The following is a 20,463-nucleotide window of genomic DNA, read 5'->3' on the forward strand; positions in this document are numbered from 1 at the left end:
CAGTGTGGAACTGGCAGGGTAAACTGCCCTATTTTGTGTGGAAATAAATCTACGGAAACTCCCTTTGATGTCTCAAACTACCAGTGCACAAAAATTGTACCAGAAATCTGACCTAATGTGTAACAATGTACGTATCCTGACACTGGACAATGTTGGCTGCATCCTTAGTTACCAGAAGAGGTTGAATTTCTTCCACAGTCAGCTTGCTTTGCTTTATATGTCTGTCCCTTCACTTGATAACTTGCACTAACTGAACTACTGAAAGCTAAAATAAAACTGAAAAGGAACATGTGAGCACCTCCTTCTCTTGAAAGTCACAGCAAGAGAGACACTGTGATTGCCCTCCCTCTTACCAGGCTTGCAATGAGAAGAAGAGGGGCTGGCCTGTGACAATTGCTTTGTTTGCACCTGTTGCTTACAAATTTCTTATACTATACCATATACTTTGACTTTAGTAGTATCTTTCATAGCCCATAGGTGTGAATGGTGTTCACCCATAACTGATTCCCCACAATCCAACCAACCCTCAATGCTGTTCTGGGAAACACAGTACTGTAAGAAAACACTGGTATTGGCTGTGACTCAGTTTAGCCTTGCATGTGATATATCCTTTGGGAAAAAGTGGGAATAAACTACACACTAGAACAGAAATACCAGAGCAGCCAAACCGAAAAATTTTTGTGATTTCTAGAGCTTTGTGTTTAACTTTCTCATACAGGTAACAGTCCCTATTTTATCCATGTGTACCCTGTTTCTCCCTACTGATCTCAGTAATAAGTAGGTACTGAAATGTTAATTTTATCTGCTGTGTATTGATAGATCGTCATGAACACTAAGTTAACATTAAAATGTGAACTTAGGCACAAAGGCTTTATTAGCATTTAAATGGACGATAGGTGTTCACAGGATGTAGTATGAGAATCATGTTCTTAGTGTGACATTAGCATTAGAACCCTTGCAGCACTGAAGGCATCAATGTTCATTAGAAATTTCGAACTTCCCAGACATCTAGAAATGTGTCTTATCCTGCCAAGTACTGAACATTTGTCTTTTGTAAAAAGCTCTTCAATACATTTCCCAAAGTTGAAAAAAGGCGTGCTACCTCCGCCCTTAAGTCACTGGGAGAGATAGTAAGTTGTCAGTGTGTTATATTTCAAATGAATGAAGGTTTAACTCTGGTTTCTTACAAGTTTTGTAATAAAGACATCTATCTTTACTGATGAAGTTGTTGTTCTTTACCTCCCACATGCTGTTGCTGCTGTTTCTTATAAATAAAATTATTGGGCTTGATTTTAAAATATATTAAGCAATTGAGGCTTGTGCTGACTTCATTGAGAACTCTTAAGTTCTCAGTATATCAGGTCCTCACTCATTAGTTCCCTACTTCATTCTCCCAGTAACACAGACCTGTGTTTATTTTTCATAAGATTTTTATGCCCTTTAGTGTCTCACACTGAAGACTCTTTTTTTCTTCAGCTGAATACTAATAACATACAACTTTTGAAGACATTCTTTATTTCAGCAGTTAGATATTAGTTATTAGCAGTTCACCTGAAAGGTAGATGATAGTTATTATTATCCCCAGTTTTAATAAAGAAAGCTTGTGACCTTGTGGGTGAATGGTGAAAGGTTTCTCCTTCCTCTTATAAATCTTTCCATGAAATGTCACTCTACCTACTGATGACTATGTAAGGTTCCTCTTAAAACTGAAACTAGTTCTTTATAACTGAAATTAGTTGCTAGATGAAGAAGCAGTAGAAAGATTATAGCGATGTTGATAGGAAGACTACTGGAAATGGCTAGAGAAGCTAGTAATTAGTGAAAATGAATCTCAACAATTACGGTGGGAGAACTAAATCTAAGAATCTTGCAGTTTTAAGGCACAGTGCAAACTGTAAACTGACACTAAAATCCTCTAAACCTTTTATTTCCTTGCCTTTAAATACATTTCCTGAGCAATTTTTAGAGTATCTTTGGAAAGAAATTATTTTCCTGCAATTTTTTGTGACTAGTGCTTTTCTCAACATTCTTGAAAAGCCTGACTTACAAAACCAAGGGGCTCCACCCAAATTTGTTAAGTGCCTAATGTAACTGATACTTCTTACGTAGTACTGTTTGCACAAAGAGACTGCAACTGGTGAGAAGAATGGCATAAAGGCTACTGAACACACTTCTTATTTATGGGAAAAAAACTCTTAGAAGACTTTTCTTAGTAAGAATAAAAACATTTTTTTTTCAGATTTTTGTACAACAGCTATTTCTTAATGTGTTCAGCATTTATCTTATGCACTAGTATTTTGGATAGTTGTCCTGTTTGAATGCATAGGCCTCCTAGGGATAGCCTTGGATGACTGAATCTGAGTATCTGGGCAGTATCTCCAACAATTTTGCTTCTCTGTTTCATGAGAGAGAATCCAGCTTTATTACATTTTCTTTTCCCTATTTAACTTGCTGGGTATGTGCATGGTTTGATGTACAGCATAATGCTTGTTTGGTTTTATTTCCCCTCTGTGACACATAAAATCTAATAAGCAAGTCTTTTTCTTTTGTTGCTATGGCAGAAAGATTCTCGAAACACTTAATGACAGAAAATAATTAAAAAAACCCCAAACAAAACAGAGTGGCATCTAGCTTCTACTTTTGGCAAGTTCATTCATATATGTTTACAAAGCCAGAACTCTGAAATGCTCTAAGCTAAGAGTTCTACGGTGAAACCAAGCCAACCTCATAAAGCTCAGTAATTCCAGAGTCTAAATTCTTATGCTAAATGTATTATTGTTCAAAAAGAACTTGTAGGGATCATTTACTCAGAAGGCATACCTTCCTAATAATTTCCAAATAAAACATTGCATGATTGCCACAATGAGGCAACACATAGGGACCGTGCTTTATAGGCCATGATTTCAACCATGCAGTTGTTCAGTACTCAGAACCCCATTTATAAACTTTTCAAGAGATTTGATTGCCCAGCTCCATCTGAAGTTTGGGTGTTTTTCCAAGTGTAACTGTTACAGAAATTTTTAGAAACATTTATAGTGTTTACTGGTTTTAGGTTTCAGGAGGTGTAGTATAAAATGAATAAGACAGAGAATTACAAGGTGATGTTCCTGTAAAAATGTACTAAGGAATGGTACCACTTCAGTGGGATCTCCTGGTTGTGTGGTGTTTTATTTTGGAGGATTAATTTTAATTTTGCAACCACATTTGATAACTAAGTGGAGGAGGAAGGGAAAGCTTAATACTTACCAAGCCTTTAATGTTTTTATCTCTTCCCCTATATGTACAATCTTTGCCTTCCATCTTTTGCTTATTTATCTCATTTCCCGTCTTGTCCAGTACTCCCAGAAACTCTCCTGCATCCTCTGCTCTACCATGACCAAGTTTTATTCAGCCTAACCTCACAGAAAGTTATATCCACCCTTTCATGGTGCCCCCATAATGCACCCACAAACCACCTTTCGGTCTGAAAATGTCAGGAGAGAGTAGGTGTGCAAGGGAATGTACTGGAGGTGCAGAGAAAAGCTGTAGCAAGAGCAAGTTCTATGGCAGTGGAGCCTTTCTGCTCTCTCTGTACCTGCTGGTACTCTTGCTTCCTTCAGGACACTTCTTGAGCTCTCTAGTTATGTATAATAAAGGTAAATATATAACAAAGTTAGATAAATAATAAAGCATGTGGGACCTTATCACGGTCATATTATGCTAATGTTACCTTTACATGGAAGAAAAGTGTTCACCCTGTTTAACTGGAGGTACCAAATTTATGCTTGCCCTTCAGGCTCATTTGCTTCCACAAGTCAGATAATTCAGTTAGATACTTAATGTTGTAAGCAGCACCAAGGTAGCCATATAACTTTTACTTTGCTTTCACATTCATACTTTTGTAATGCTTTTTCCTGTTTAAAGAAATTGTCAGAGCAGTTGGTAAGTGGCTGAATAACTCGTCCTTTATAGATGTGCTATCAACAGAATTTAACAGCTTCTCAGGCAAAAGCAAAATTGTGTAGCAGAAATTTGCTTAATAAGTGTTCACCTTAAGTCAGTAAAGTGTATCTGCCTGGGACAAAAAGCATAGCAGAGAGTCAAGGGGTTTTTTTGATGAATCAAGGTGAGCCTACAATTCTGTTGTTGCCTAAGAGACTGCGGAAAAAAAGACTCCAGGCCAGTTTAGCGTATAAAATAAGATAATGAGAGCAGGTCCTTTAATCTCAGGCCCAAGGTCCAGGGAATACATACCACGCGTGTGCGCCCAGACAGTGGCTCTATGATTTTATAATAAGGTCCATCCAATACCAATTCTGTCCACCCTCAGTTCTGCCCCCCGACACACCCCTTTGGGAATTGGGTCTGGGGACATTTGGGACCCCTTCTTCCTCATCTTCATCTCCTTCGCAGCACACGCAGTCCTTGGAGTGCCTCCAAAGTTCTGGGCTTGAAGGTCGCCGTGTCTGTGTCACGTGTTCTGTTTGAGGCCTTAAGGTGTTTTTCTACAATTCTACCTTGAAAAGAAGACTAAACACACTAATGGAATTTTAGAGGGATTGATATGAAATGAGGATGGGTATGAGCAGGGTTGGGTATGTGTAAACATTATGCTACAGAGTAAGGGATATAATACAGCTACATTAAAATCTACATTCACTACACTTCTACTTCTAAAAACTGTAACAAATTAAAAATCAAAAAAGCTCTGAGGCATCACTGTTAAAAGCAACTTTTAACCAATTACTTTTTTTATGGTGGTGTTAGAAGTAACAAAACATGGTAATACACTATATAGGTAGTACATATTTGCTGTTTTCTTGCAGTCCTAGCTGCTAATGGAGTAATATAAGAACTTTTTTACAAGGACAAGATCTTGCAGCAGACAAGGGACTGCAGAACAAGGTCTTGGGGACCCAAGAAGGGGATAAGCAAAACCTGGTACCAAAGGGCCCTAGGAATTGCTGGTGCCAGGGAAAATTAACATCCTGTTTGGCATAAAAATAATTTTTATGGGTCAGAGGCATAACGTTGTTATAATACAAAAATATTTATGTGAAAATAAGGAATTTACAGTATTTTGTAGAAATATAATCTGAGGAAATTATGTAATAACATGTTATAATGAGAACCTGCTTTTGATTATTTCTCTCAAATTTTTCTCCTTGTCCCAAGTGCAAGTAAAACTGCTGCTATATCATACACAGCAAATTAAAAACTAAGACAAGAACAGGTAAGCGTAAACAAACTCCACTGTGTTTAATTTGGCTGTGAATTAAGAGATAGCAGCAGAAATTTCAGATCTCGTTCTGCAATACTTTGTGACATTGGGCACATCGCTTTGTTTATAAGTAAGATGCTACTAATCTCTTTGATATTTGTACATGGGGAAGATGATAGAGAAAAAAACAGATTATGAGCCTGTTAAAAATTGTATTAACTGTTCTCTAATAATTCCTCTCAGATCAACAGCACTCATCAGGCTCTGACAACACTCAACCTTCACTTAGATACCATTACTCCAGACCTAGTTTCATCCCAGCATGCCTCAAGAGTTCTTGATCTTGCCTTGAAGCTTTCAAAAAGGGACAGCAAGAAAGCCCCATCAGGATCAAACTCTTCATGGACTGTCCCCAAGACAAGCTCAAGTCCAAAGTGGGAATTCATGAGGACCATCAGGTGAGTGTAATGGCTAATAGAAGGCCAAGCTTTGGGGTGGCACAGTGGAGGATGCTAGATATAGGAAGAATTCTAGGTTAAGCTTGAAAGCCAGACGGATAGTTCAAAACAAATAAACAAAACAAAACAAAATTTAGGAAATTCAGTGGTGGTCTTTCTTAAGGTGAGAGGTACTGGAGCTGCCTGGCAGAATCTTGCAGCTTAGAACAAAACCCTGAACACTGTAATTGGAGGGCAAAGTAAGAGTGAGTGGAAATACAGCCCATTACAGGATTGTGAGGCTTGGCACGCGACAGAACAATCTGGAAGGCCAAGTTGAGCAAGTAATATCATCTGTGTAACTGGAAAAGAAATCAGTATGTATTCACAGGAAGCAGGATCTTCAGGAAAACAAACCCTAAAGTTGTTTACTGAACACAGGAAAAGCTGGTGGTAAGTTTACTTTGAAAACTAATGCTTAAATGGTTTGAAATATTATTAAAGCTAATGTCCTCTTCTTATATTTAAAGGTAGTTTTCAAAATTTGGTCTTTATAGGCTTTTACATTTCAAGATCATATGCAAACCAAATTAGCACCCAGGGTGCTTAATTTCCTTCTGAAAGGCAAGTCTTTATTATGGTGTGTGTTGTAAACGGCATGATACTACCCCACAAAATAAATAGATTTAAAAAAGCAAAAGAGCATCTTCTTTTTTAATTATTTTCCACTTGTGCCAGACTGGCCCTCTCTGCAGTACTGCAGGTTTGAGTGCAGGGATGAAGGCTCTACTGTGTTACAGCCAGATACCACTGTTTTTTGAGTTCATCAGGCTACTTGCTCTGCTACAAAGCACTGCAGGGAGGGAGACAGCTCTGTATCACAAATGAGAGGAGGGCTGGGTCAGCGCTAGTACTGTTCAGTGCTGTGATTTAGCGTTACTGCCCTGTCCTACTTCAAGTGCAGACTGGAGGATTGTCCCAGCTTCATGCTGTCTGTGGTCTCTAGTTCAGGGGAACACAGAAGTGGTTTATTTGCTTCTTACTCCTTCCAGGTTCTCTCTTCTTCCTGAAATCTCCTTTCCAAAAAGTAGTCATAAGATTCTAGAAATTTAAAGAGACTTTTATTGCACTAATGTACTTTTTTTGCACTATGTTGTTCAGGCTGAGCTCTCATGTTACAGTCAAATGATGTGGAAGTGAGCTGTTGCCAAAAGGAGCAGGCCCACTATTTGCCCCCCATCTGCAGATACTTGCTATGGCTGTAGCAGCCACTTTCCCCTATTTCATTTCCATCCAGCGTAGTGACTGAGTGGTTTTAGGATTAATCTCTTTATGTGGCCCATGGCATAGGAAACTATTCTGTTTCTTCTCTCCCAAACAAAGGGGTTTTTTGGATCAATTCATTCATGGCTGCACCTTTTCTAGATTTAAAACATAGTAATGTTGTTCTTTTTTTCTTATTTCTTTTAAGTACGATTATAAAGTTCAGTTGGTAAGGAGGCAGAACCTCTGTTTTTTCCACACATACAATGTGTGCAGGTGCCCATTTCCAGTGACATTCTCACATACTAAGGTAAATCACAAATGGTATTTGTGATGTACACAAATGGCATTTTTCAAAATTAAACAAGTGGGGAACACAATTCATAGTAAAATGTTGAGGAAGGTGCTGCCTATGCTGCTGTCACCACTCGTCTCCTCTGTAATGTTTATAAGCCTCAAGAAAGTAATGAGAGAACGTTTCAAAGACTGTGGTGAAATACATGGCTCATTACAAGTATTGAGAACTGTTCACTGATTTTTGCATACCTCAGAAATCTACAGTCTTCATTGCTTTCCTTTACTTTGTGGATCCTTGGTGTTGCAATCAGTTCATGCAGACTTGGAATTTGTAAGAGAAGGTCCAGCCCTAATTGATCTGACTCATCTCTGGCTATAAGGGCTCTGTGTTACTGTGCATATGGGTCAGAGACAATCATCCTGGGCAACATGATTAAAAAGGCAAGACTCATTTCTATCAAAAGCAGCATGAACTAGTTTCTATCAAAAGCAGCAGAGGGATAGAGGTGATCCAGGTGGTACCTGCAGCTCAAGCAGGCACACGTTGTTGACAAAGACACCTGACTTCTTCAAGAGCCCACCTCACAAATACAACATGTCATGACAGCCTTGGTAATAGAGAACAGATCTCTTTATAGCTGACAGAAACATTTGTTTGCATTCCACTGGATGATTCTGTTTCCCATCACTAAAGGCTTAAAGAATTTTTCGACATTATGAGTTTTTTAATAGCTTTCCTTCTTAGTAACTTAAACAATTTTCCATTAACATGCCAGTGTTCTAACTGTTTGTTTAATGTCTGAGGGTGATGTAAAATCACCTTCATGGCTGCTATATCACCATTTTCTGTGCCTCTCTATTATTTCCCCAATATGTAACTTGAGTAATCCTGTCTTTAAGAATCCTATCTTTTTGCTGGAACAGTATGTTGTTGTTATAGCAAAAACAATATAAAGCACAGTCAGCCTCAGACAAGTTCTTACTCATAAAGAATACAAAATGGATATCCAGAAGATTTCAGTATGTGTGGCAGTGTAAGAAACTGTTTTTGAAGAAAAAATGGGGGGGAGGTATATTATTTTAGCTAGTTTTGAAATTTTTTTAGTATTCTTTGCTGAAACCTCAAAGACCATTTTTGCAAACTCACATTTTATCCTTGATTGTTTCACCAGTGTCCCACCATTCTTAACTTCTTCTTGAATGTTTTTAATTACAATCTATACTGACAGAAGAGAACACTTCATCATTACAGAAAATTTTCATGGGAAGAATTATTGTGGTTCCGAATTAATGAAAATCATTCATTGTTATGGTGTATTCATAGTAATCATATACTCGATCATGATTCATTTGTGAATTTGTGGCATATAAATGATTTAGCCAGAGTATAGAGGTGACAGAAAAGCAGTGAGTTGTAGAAGAAAAACTTTATCAATAAGTTCAGTTTTCTTTTCATTTAAAATATGTCAAATACTTCTTGCTTAAGCAGTCAATACAAATTATCAAATCAATTTTTATGTTTAAAAATAAAAAATCCTGTCATCCATTAATGTCGGTCTTGTGTGATCCACAAATCATTTAGCTTCTGAGAAAATTTATGACATTAGCCATTGGGAAAAAAAATTAGCTGGATTCCTAGCAAAGCAAACGAATATGGGAGTTTGGAAGAACCTATTTGGATACCTGTTAGAAAATGACATGCTTACCAGGGTGTGTTGTGAAATATTTTGTGTCTGTCTACTACATTTATCAGCACTATCATATATCATCTTCGGAGTAGATACACATATCCACTCTTTTAATTCAAGAAGTTAGGAAGCAAGTAAACAAAGATTTTCCAGTTGTGGATTCGAGAATGAACAACTGATTCTTTGCATACTATCCACACCTTTTCTTTCCCTTTAGATTTTATTCATATACATGGGTCTGACAAAAAAATATCAAGATGCTTAAAAGTAATCTGAGTAGGACAGGATTTTGAGAAGCCCTAGTCCCACATGTCTGCACATATGGGCAATATGATATGTCCTTTTGGGGGAAAAAAAATCCAATAAATTTAAGTATTTATGCACATCTACTCTATATTTTTTTAAATTTTGTATTTGAAACAGATCATTTTCGTCTTGGACATCTAAGGAAGAAAAAACACCATCAGGTTCTATTTCTGGTCATAGATATCTGACTGAAAAGGCTGCATCTGGAACATCATTTGTATGCTTTTCCTTTGAAAGTAGCTGAAGGAGTAATTTGTTAAAGACACAAAAGACGAAACAAGGTAAATGGCTAAACTTGTCATTTTATAAACTGCAATGTGGTTCAGTTTTAACAAAATCTACTCATTGCAGCCTGCAACTTCCTCAAGGTGGGCAGTGAAGAACGAGTGCTGATCTCCGGTGACGCGTGGAATGGAATGAAGCTGCATCAGGGGAGGTTCAGATTGAACACTAGTAAAATGTTCTTCTCTGAGAGGGTGGTTTGTCACTGGAACAAGCTCCCCGGGGAAGTGGTCATGGCATCAAGCCTGTCAGAGTTGAAGGAGCATCTGGTCAATGCTTTTAGTCATACAGTTTACTTTTAAGTTGTTCTCCCAGGAGCAGGGAGTTGAACTCCATCTTTATGGGTTCCTTCCAACTTCACATATTCTGTGATTTCTTGTGAGAATTTGGTGATGAGAATCAAGTTTTGTGTTTTTCTGAGTCTATTTCTCCATATTATTTCCTCTTAGAAAGTAATCAGGCTCTGCGTGGGCTGGCTAATTATCTACCTTGAATTGCAGTGTCACTGCCACCCCTGCTAAAGGTAGTAGCAAAAAGATCAAAAAAGGCTGCCTTTCCCTTCCAAAACAGAACAAGTTTCACAGTATGTTCTATGCTCTAAATTATATTGCAAATTAATGTTCAGTGTCATAAGGTCCAGTCATGGAACAGCACTGTTACATCAGTTTAAACTACTGGTAGAACCACAGATATAATGTCAAACCTGCGCTGCTTTCTGTATGTGTGGTTTTTGCTAGTATAATAGAACTTTTTATTACTATAGGCAGTTTACATAAGAAAGTGTTTCACTGAAATAGCTTAGACTACAGGGTATATCCTTGTAGAGTCCTCCAGGTAAAAGAACAAAAGAACTAGCCTTGGAATAAGTGATAGAACATGCTTAGTAGTACTTTCATTCCTTCTTCAGAACACTACAGAACAAAGCTATTCTCTTAAAAAGCCATACATAACTATGAATGGTAGTCATGATGAATGAGTGACTTCTGTGAAAAAATAAAGTTCCTGCTTTAACAAGAACAGAACACCTACATCTGTGGACATTTCCACTTTTTAGTTTCAGAGTGTTTTCTCATTTTCTTCCAGACCAGTTCCCTGTGCCAATTCATAGCACAGTCTTCTGTCAAAACAGCATGGAGGAGAGGGGACAAACAGCAGCTGTGAGGGTTGGAGAGCAGAAAATATTTAGCCAGCTTTGCTCCTTTCTTATTTCAACCTTACTATACATTAAATTATTTATGCAAGCATAATTCAGTTCATTAAAATGTCAGTTAGGTTCATGCGAAGGACATGAGTAACTTGCCTTGTTGTACACCACTTTCCCATAGTCTTAACATGCATCCAAAAATGAGTTCTGTCTTGAAATCTAATGCACTAATAAGCAGACTGGAGTTTTCCTGATTTTCACCATTTCTTAGAATGTTGACTAGTTTGGATCCTATTATAAAGAGAGGTTTTCTTTTTTAATATGTTGTGCTTTCTGTCACTAGACAAAAATACTCCTAGCTTTTTTAAAAACAGATCAGATGTATTTGTGCAGCCCCATGTGTTCCAAGTAGCAGCGAAATAATTTCTCCAGTACCATCTGTACCTACTTCACTATCCAAAGAGATTCACTTCCTTCGTTTACATGCTCACAATAATAAGACACCACTGTTGTGCTCATAACATTTACCCAACAAAATCCAAATAGTTGAGCTCAGCCCTTCTCACCCTTTGTACTGCTTCTACCAGGAGTGTTCAAGGTTTAGATAACTCACTGGCAAACTGTTCAGTTGTCTATTCATTAGCTTGCTTTCAAGGCTGAGTTAGTTCACTATTACCCACTGCTTTGAAACAGGACACACTGGCTTGCCATCCATGTGTACATTTCCTCACCTGTGTGTCTTTCAGGTCTGAGGCAAATGTCAGGTTTTCTTATGGTCTTCAAAAAACCTCTTCTGTTTGCATGCTTGTTTTACACATTATGTAATTTAATATTGACTTCATCTTTGGTGTCTTGGTTTCCACCCACTGAAACAATAGAGCAGTTTACAAAGCTGTTCTTTGTAGTAACTGACAAGTGTATGCCTGTACAAGTCATCCATTCTGGTTTTGGTGGAAAGCAAATAATAGCGAAAAAGAGAATGGCCACATGTTTTCTTCACCATAGCAATCAAAATAAAAATCTGGTCCCCTCATACCACTTTTTCTGAAAGACTCCTTCTCTCTGTGGTGAAGCTGTGTCTGTGGATGGGGAAGAAAGAATCCTTGAAGCTGGGCATTAGGAGGACTGCAGGCATGTATGGTGGGAGAGATGGAAAATGGAGGTTTGAAATTTGTAATACAGCATAAGGGGGAATAAAAATTTTATTATTTAGGAAGGGAATACTAGTGATCAGGCCACTGCAGGAAACTGGGAACCAGCTGCTGGAGAGAAATAACAAACAGCTTGTGTTTAATTCTCTAGACAGGCTGACTGAGGTTAGAGGAGTGCCAGTCCACTTCCTTTTGCTGTTCTGTATATCTACATCCTAAAAATTGGAAAAACTTTGGAAAGGGTAAGGTGAGAAAAGAATCTGTGTAAAACACAATAGAATAGTTGTGAGAGAAGATGAGTTCCTACAATTTTTTTTTTGTTAGTGCCATGATGGTGCATTGTTTTCTAATACAAAACATACTATAGAAAATCCTTTCATCTTTGGTTTGGCTTTAACACTCTGTTTAGCAATACAGAAATCACTGCAGTTTGCTGTAGTGTAATTTCCCAGCCTTGAATTTGACTAGAGAATTAGTTGCAACTTTATATAGGTAAGAAGCCATGCTAACCATCATACAAAATCCTTCATCCTACATATTTTATTTTCCACTAGAAAAATAAAGAAAATTAAGATTATCACAACTGAGAAAACTGAAGGAACTATTTCTCCCTTATGGCATGGACATACAATGTTTATGACAGGTCAAAAATGCTAGGGAAGTTTTTCAAATGATGGTCATTTATTTGGCACCAAACTTGAGGCTAGCTTATGGATTCAGCACATGCCTGGGAGACACAGGAATACAGGGCTGAAATCCCTTCACTAAACAGGAAAGAAAACAAGAACTTCTTACTTTGACGTGGGCACTGGAGAAAGCAGTGTAGCTGTACCCAAAGAGGAAGGCATCTCTGTTTGTATTTTATGTTTAAGTATGATGCCATTACACACTACATTCATTTTAGGACTTTTTATTTTAATGTAAGTATAGGTGCAAGAAAAAAAATCCACAAAACTTCTAGATTGTACTCACTTTCAGAAGACTCCTACCACAAACTTCATAAGAAAGGATATATAATGTTTTCAATAGTCTTTCTTACTTTAATCAACTCCTTACTTACAATAGAATTCTGTAAGAATTGCAATGACCATCAATTTGTGGTACAAGATTTTTCACACTCTTTCTTCCTTTTTTCTAATAGTTTCCCTGATTATAATAATTGTATGTTATCATTCAAGGGATATTTTTAATATACTACTAACACACATATTTTTATGGGACTTTAAACAAATTAGAGAGTCAATACTGTGAAATTCACTTTGAATGCAATTTAATATGTGGAAGAATAAAATATATAAATGCAAATATCTTTTTTAAAGTCGGGTTTTCTTATTATCATTGATTTTTTCTTCTTTTTTTTCATAAGATTGTGTACACCAATAATCAAAATTATAGTCTGTATTAAAAATTATAACAAAATAGATAGTGGGTTTTGTGATTATGACCGAAAGTAACTATATACCAGGTATGATAACTGTAATACAGGATATTTAGCACTCAGTGTGCCTTCTAGTTATATACATCATTTATTTTTCCACATTTTGCATATAAGGTATTCAACATTTGGAATATTGTATAGGTATTTGTAATAAAATACAAAATTATTGGTTACTCACTGAGGTACTTTAATAACTACCCCACTAAGTGGTGTATGATAGGATTAGAGGAATACATGTATTTCTGAATATGAGGAAAAAAAATAAAAATTAGGAAGACCCTGAAACGGTGCTTTTTGTATGTTGTATTATTCCAACTAGCACTTTTTGTTAACTCTTTGGGTAACAAGTAGCACCAACAGAAATGCCTTATAGGTTAGTAGTGGTTGTGATGGGTTGACCTTGGCTGCATGCCAAGTGCCCACCAAGCCACTCTATGACTCACCTCCTCAGCAGGACAAGGGGGAAGAAAACAGGATGGAAAAAAAATTGTAGGTCAAGAAAAAGGCAGTTTAATAAGCAACAGTAAGGACTGTGTACCAAAGCAAAGGAAAACAAATGATTTATTCTCCACTTCCCATCAACGGGTAATGTTCAGCCACTTCCTAGGACAAACGCTTCAGTATGTGTAGCAGTTGCTCTAGAAGACAAATGTCTTTAATGACAATGCCCCCCCCCCACTGCCCAATCCATCTTCACCCCACTTCCTTTCTCTTGAAATTTTTTACTGAGCACATGTGGTATGGTATGGGACACTCCTTCGGTCAGTTTGAGTCAACTGTACTGGCTGTGTCCTCTCCCATGATCTTGCCGACTGGTGAGAGGAGAATGCTGTAGAGGTGGCCTTGATGCTGTGGGAGCAGCACTCAGCAGCAGCAGCCAACACAGAGGTGTGTTATCAACACCTTTCCAGCTACCAATACTAGTAACAGCATTGTGAGGGCTGCTATGGAACAAATTAACATCACCTCAGGTAGACCAAATACGGTGACGCATAAATGAAAGAAAAATATCTCCAAACAAAATGGAAACTGTTGAGGTTTTTTAAAATCCTTTGGCAAAACAAGCTTTCTCAATCTGATCATAAATGACTGCAAGGCGATAGAGATAGGACAAAATGAAATACAGAGGTTTCAAATCTAACTCTATTTTGTCTGTAGAAATTGTTTTAACCACATTTTCATACTTTTTCCAAAGCACTTGGTTGTCCTCTGTCTTTATTTCAAGGTTCCAGGGAGTTGCTCTGCTGAGATGATCAGTTAGGTAGGCTGCCTCTTCCACTATATCATCTTGTTTGTAACTTATTTTCCTTGGAAGAGAAACTCCAAGGTAATAGATACTGCACCATATTCCAACAGGTCTGCTCATGGCATATAGAACTTCCACCAGAGATCTGGTTAGCTGTCTTTGGGAAGTTCTAATTAACACAAAGATTTTTTTTTTTTTGTCTGGTGTTAATGAAATCAGCTATGAGTATCAGAGTTGTTTCCTCATATACTTTTTCTTAGTCTTTTGATGGTAAATTGTTTTATCATGGATTTCACTTTTCTAATTTGAAATATCACGGAAATCTTTTTCCCCTTTTCTCCCTCAGTACTTTTTCTTCTATGATTTTAAGCTTCCACTGGGTGGCATAGTTTCTCCCATATAAAATCCAGTATGTGTGATTCTGCAGTAAACTTGGAACTTTGAGCTTCTCTACCTCAGCTATGGCTAAGACACTGATGGTATAAATGGTAAGAGAATGCACCCTCTGAAGTATGTTCCTTCTATCTATTTATGGCAGTCTGCAGATGGTCTCTGCTTTGAGTTTCTTAAGAACGTGTAGAGAAGAATTGCTCGGTAGGTTTCTTTGGTTTTCTCCTTTTATACCCCAGATATCTAGGGAAACAAGCACAACTCAATTTATTTGTATATGCCAGATTGTATTTATGAAGCTTTCTCTGGAGATGACAGTATTAGTGAATTTTGAAACAAAGAAAAAATGTAAGATTTGTGCTGCTCAAGGACCAAACAATAGACATTTGACACTCTTTCTAATAGATTTACAGATCACAGCTGGTTGCAAAATGCAATAAAAAAACCTTGCAGCAACGCTGGAAGAATTCTTAGAATCTCAAATGGGAAGAAAAACCTTCAATCATCACAAAAGAAAAAGAGTATTCACAAAAAAAAAATTAAATTGAACTAAGGGGGTAGCAAGGGTCTTCTGCCTTGAATCCTCTGTAGAAATTGAAACTAAATTGCAAAAATATGTTTGTCTTTTCATAAATTAGAGTAAACAACCTTCTGTGCCTAAATCTAGCTTTTGTGAATATTTTTATGCTAAGTATTAAGAATTGACCCTAACTAGATGCCTAATTTTCTACAAAGTAACTAGGCAATCTTTGTGACATGAAGTTCCTACTTGATGAGAGGGAACCAAAATTTTTAAGTCTGGTGTTGGCATCTGCCAGCTCAGCATGCTGTCTGTCACGAGATATGTGCTGTCCTTAGCCCTCTTCCAAAGTCACCAATTGTCTAAAAGTTATTTGAATGTCAAATGTTCCTCTAAATTCATCAGTGAAAACTAGTGGAGTGATCCTTCACATTGTGCACAGCTAGGAATCCGATATTCCCTGGTTTGCTTCCAGGCCTTTGGATGTCTTACCAAACTCTTTGAACACACAGAAAGACAATTCCCGACCTGTAGTTTTCGAATGGCATCCAACATCTCATTTCTAATTACTAATGATAATTTCTTTCTTCATACTTTCTGATTAGTAGTTGCATGCTCTGTCCCTGCTCCCCATCTTCCTCACAATTTCCAGTGTTATCCAAATCTATTGTAAGGGCAACAGTCCAGTTCTCCAAATCAAGAGTTGCAAATGTTCAGACAATTTAAAACAAAACAAACAAACAAAACCTCTTGTGAATTTTCTTAATCACATGTAGCAGCACCATTCAACGTGAAAATCAGGAGAAACCGAGTTTTAATTTGAAATATGCTTCTCAAATGATACACCCTTTAGATTGTAGCTGTTTGTGGTTCAAGATGGTATTTCAAATGAGATGGCTAGAAAAGCAGTGAACGAATACCTTTGTTAAATTCCCTGTCTGTGGATAGCTTCTTGGAAACTAAATTAGTCTTTAAGTGTTGCACACTAATGTCAAATAGCCATTCTATTGCCAAAAAAATGAGTTGCACCTTTGATCTGAAACCTTCGTAAGAAATATTCTCTATAGTGACTAACTTCTTTATCTCCTTCAATTAGCAAATGATTTTGCAGGATTTGCAGAAAAATGCCAGGATATGCAAACCAACTCTGAAACTTGTCAAAATACGATAACTGCCTTGAAAACCATTCAGACCTTTTAAGATCTGTCAAAGGTTTCACCCTAAATTTAGGAAGATAATGCTAGTACCTTCTTCAACATGCAGTGCCAAATTGCAGGGAAAAAATACGTGAAGTTTCACTGTGTGGATGTCAGTCTTTGGAGCAAAAAAATGAAGGAATCACTCCACAAAATGCCTAGATTGTTTTGAACACGGTAGTAAGTGAAATGCTTAATCTGTAGAATGGAGATCTGAAAGACATCCCAAATTTAGGCACAGGTTGAATTTTTAAAGTGAATAGATAATGTGCAGACTAAAAAGGTCTGTAGTTAGGTAATTTATTGTTGGGGAGATAAACTTCTGCTTCTCCATGAAGTACTAGACATCAGCTGCTATCAAAAGAAGAAATTGTGATCAATAAATCATTAGGTCTTGTCCAGCACGGAAGTTACATTTTGCTTGCTAAATAGTTGCTCTTTTCTAAAGTTAAAAAGTATGTTTATTCCATTTCAGGTCAGCATCTATGAGTGACAGAAGTGAATGAAACAGATAAAACTATATGAAATAAGCTGATTGTACATAAATGATGCTGTGATACTGATACCTTGGCAACTGTTATATAATTTTCCCTACTTTCTTTATATCTCATTATTGCAAAGAAGCATATTCAGGAATCAGGCTATAAACCATCTATCCTTCTCTGAGAGAGTATCCTCATGACTAAGCTCTTAGTAAACCTGTGGGGTTTTTGGTTTGGTTTGGTTTTTTCTTTTTATGTATTTTTCTTTCTATGTATTTTTCTTTCCTCTTGCAATGCAGCTAAATGGAATACTTATGGATGATTTTCAAAACTAGCCCTAGGACATTTTGCCAGTAAAGGGAATTGACTGGCTAACCAGGCCTGGGCTTTATAATTTGAAAAACCTGTTCTGTATTGTTTTAATTTTTTATCAACTGCCTCATGTATCTCAAGGTTGTCATGTACTTTCATCTGTCTTTGTTTCAAAGAGGCCAGATCTTTCAAGTGGATATGATCATTCTCTAACATGTTGAAGTTTACTTGTATCAGTCTTTGACAAAATTTTTTTCTACTTGCCTAGATTGCTACAAGTTTTCGTGACAGTTTAGTTTTGATGTCTTGCCAATATGTTGTATACTTAATGAACTCTACTCTGTTTTCCTAGAGTATTTCCTCAACAACTAATTTTTCTGTCTAGTTAAGATAAAATGAGAAAACCACTTGTTCTGTAACAGTTCCTCATGACTTTATCTGGTCAGGACTGTTTTCAGAGGCTTTACCAAAAATTGTGTTAGCTTGTACAGTTGTAGTTGAAGAATATGTCTGTCTGGATCCAAGTACTTGAACAGAGTTGCTTAACTGGTGCTCAAAACTTGTGCTTAAAACTGAAAGACATATTCTTCACTTTTTCTTGAATTTAATTGAATTTAACTAACTCTATCTGTCAGCTAAAATTCAAAACACAAATTGAAATGTAGATAGCTTCATTAAGCTATGCTTTAGTCCAAGTCAAATATATTTTGTTTAATGTTTTCCACTAGTTTTTTGGAGGATTTGGATGTACAACTTTGCAGAATGAACCTTTGCAGGTTCAGAAAACTCTTGAATATGTAATCAATATTTGAACATATGGCCCATGATATCATTCTGTTGCTGCAATAAAAGTTTGTTCCTTCTCTTATGTTTCATTTAGAGAGCTAGAACTGTTGTTTCCTGAAGCTGAATTATTTATCATTTTTCTCTTGATTTTCCAAATTTCAGGTGTTTATCTAGTCATCCTCTCAGTTATCATGCTGTTCAATTTCAGTATCCTGCAGTCTTCTAAGAAATTTGACCCACAATCAGGTCATCTTATGGATACTGAGGACAACCTCCCTCCTGAAAAACTTTCGTGGCATTTGACCTGACCATCTTTATCAAACAGAGTTCATAAATCATTTATCCTGAATGCTACTCCTGATCCTATGTGCTTAAGGCTAAATCTGAATTAAAGAAATCAGCCAGGATGTCAGTGCTCCCATCTTTCTGCCCTCTCTTCAGGCCATTAGATTGTTTTCTGTACTCACATGTTTTCACTTTCTTTGACAATATCAGTCCAGCACTTCTGATGCCTGTGGCAGAGCTCCCTGAACCAGGGAATGCAGCTGGTTGTGCTTAATGTTCTGCCCTGGGCTGGGCCCTTCAGCTGTTTCCCTATGACAAAGAAGAACTTTTTTCTAGAAATCCTTCCTAGAATTTCTAGGATACAAATATCCTAATACTGTTGTATAACTATCTCTAAACTATCTTTAAAATCCTGAATACCCAGGAACCTACTTATGTCTTTAGCTTGTTAGCTGAGATAGGGTGGAAAGCTTTTCCATAGTCCCACAAGTAAAGATCTTTTACCAAGGCCAAGATCTTTTTCTTGGTCATTTCAGCACAAACAATTTAGTTTTATTATCGTAAAGGCCTATTCCATAATTACTTGTAATTACTTGGATCTTTGTAGAGTTTGGTTTCAATTTATGGATAGAATCTGATTCATGAAATGGTGTTTTTAATGCTGTCAATTGGGTGGTTTAGCATTATAAAAAAATCTGGTGGCTTTTTAAGTTACATTACATTCTGTAACCATAATAGAAAATAGAGAAAACCAAAACAAAACAACATAATTTTGTTCCTACTCTTCTTGTTGGAATATGGAAAATTGTGCAGTCTAATTCTGAACAGCTGGTTCTGAATATGTCAAGTTTTGGTTGATTGAATTACCATTAAATAGTACTGAAATAAATGGCTTATCTCAAAGAAACTAAGCAATCTGATGCCTTATTTGGTAAACAGTCTTGCATCTCTGAAGTCTAGAATTAGATTCAGCCTTAAAATAAATATTTAAGACCCCAAAAGTATTTTAGTTTTAGAATATGCTCAGAGCTCTCATGCTGATTCTTTTGTTTAAAGAGCACTAGCTCTAGCTTCATGCATAAGTGCTATGGCATGTCTCTTCTGGTTTTTGCTAAACAAGGACAATCAAGAATTGATAGACAATACATTAATATCCAAAAATAACTTTTTCTTGTCATTACATGGGCTTTTCCATTGACCTTTACTAGGCAATATTTTTAAAATGTTTTAAAAAGCTTAATACATTTTAACCGATAAAAATCTGATCAAGTTCAGCCTATCAGTTTTCCTGAACCTGTGCCAGTTGCATGAGCTGAATCATTCTGGTTTGAGTAATTCCTAAATAAATAACTGGCAACAGCATTTAGATTTGGTTGGATAACTAAGACAGTGAAAGTACTTTAGAAAGACACCAATACATTGTTCTTCAAAACTCTGTTTAAGACTTGTGAATTATGTCACTAAAGAGAGAGAAGCATATGTGAAAGGAAGAAATGTAGGAAAAGATGTCAAAAAAAGAAACTTCAAATTTTTCCCTCCTAAGTTTAGAATGGGAGTGAGGGAATACTCAAGATGGAAGATCTTTAGAGAAAGTGTATTTAGATGATGATCTCATGACAAACCATCCCAAACTGCTTTGGTTTAGTCTTTGTGACTGTGGGGAAGGACATCGGTTTGTGTGTCCCTAATAGGGGTGTTCTAATAAAGATTAGAGCTGATAGTTTTGCTTTAAATTAAAATTATTTAATTGGAAAAAGAAGGGTTTAATTTTATTTTTTGAAGGATTTTTTGCCTTCCATTTGTATCGAACATTACTTGAAATATTTTTGAATGCTGTAAGGAATAAGCCTTAAAACATATTAGGTTTCTTTGTCATTGCTTCACAGTTTATTCTTTCCCACCCTTTGGAAAAAAAAAAAAAAGAAGGAAGCAAAATAAAACACCTCTACCTTGTTATACTGTTGCCTGTCTTTCTTCCATCATAACTGTTTTCTGTCAGGGTGATTTTTTTCCTCCTACTATACTGATATGTGTTGTTCA

The sequence above is a fragment of the Lepidothrix coronata genome, unplaced genomic scaffold (genome assembly GCF_001604755.1).
Source record: "Lepidothrix coronata isolate B3197 unplaced genomic scaffold, Lepidothrix_coronata-1.0 Scaffold36, whole genome shotgun sequence".
Lineage (NCBI taxonomy): Eukaryota > Metazoa > Chordata > Aves > Passeriformes > Pipridae > Lepidothrix > Lepidothrix coronata.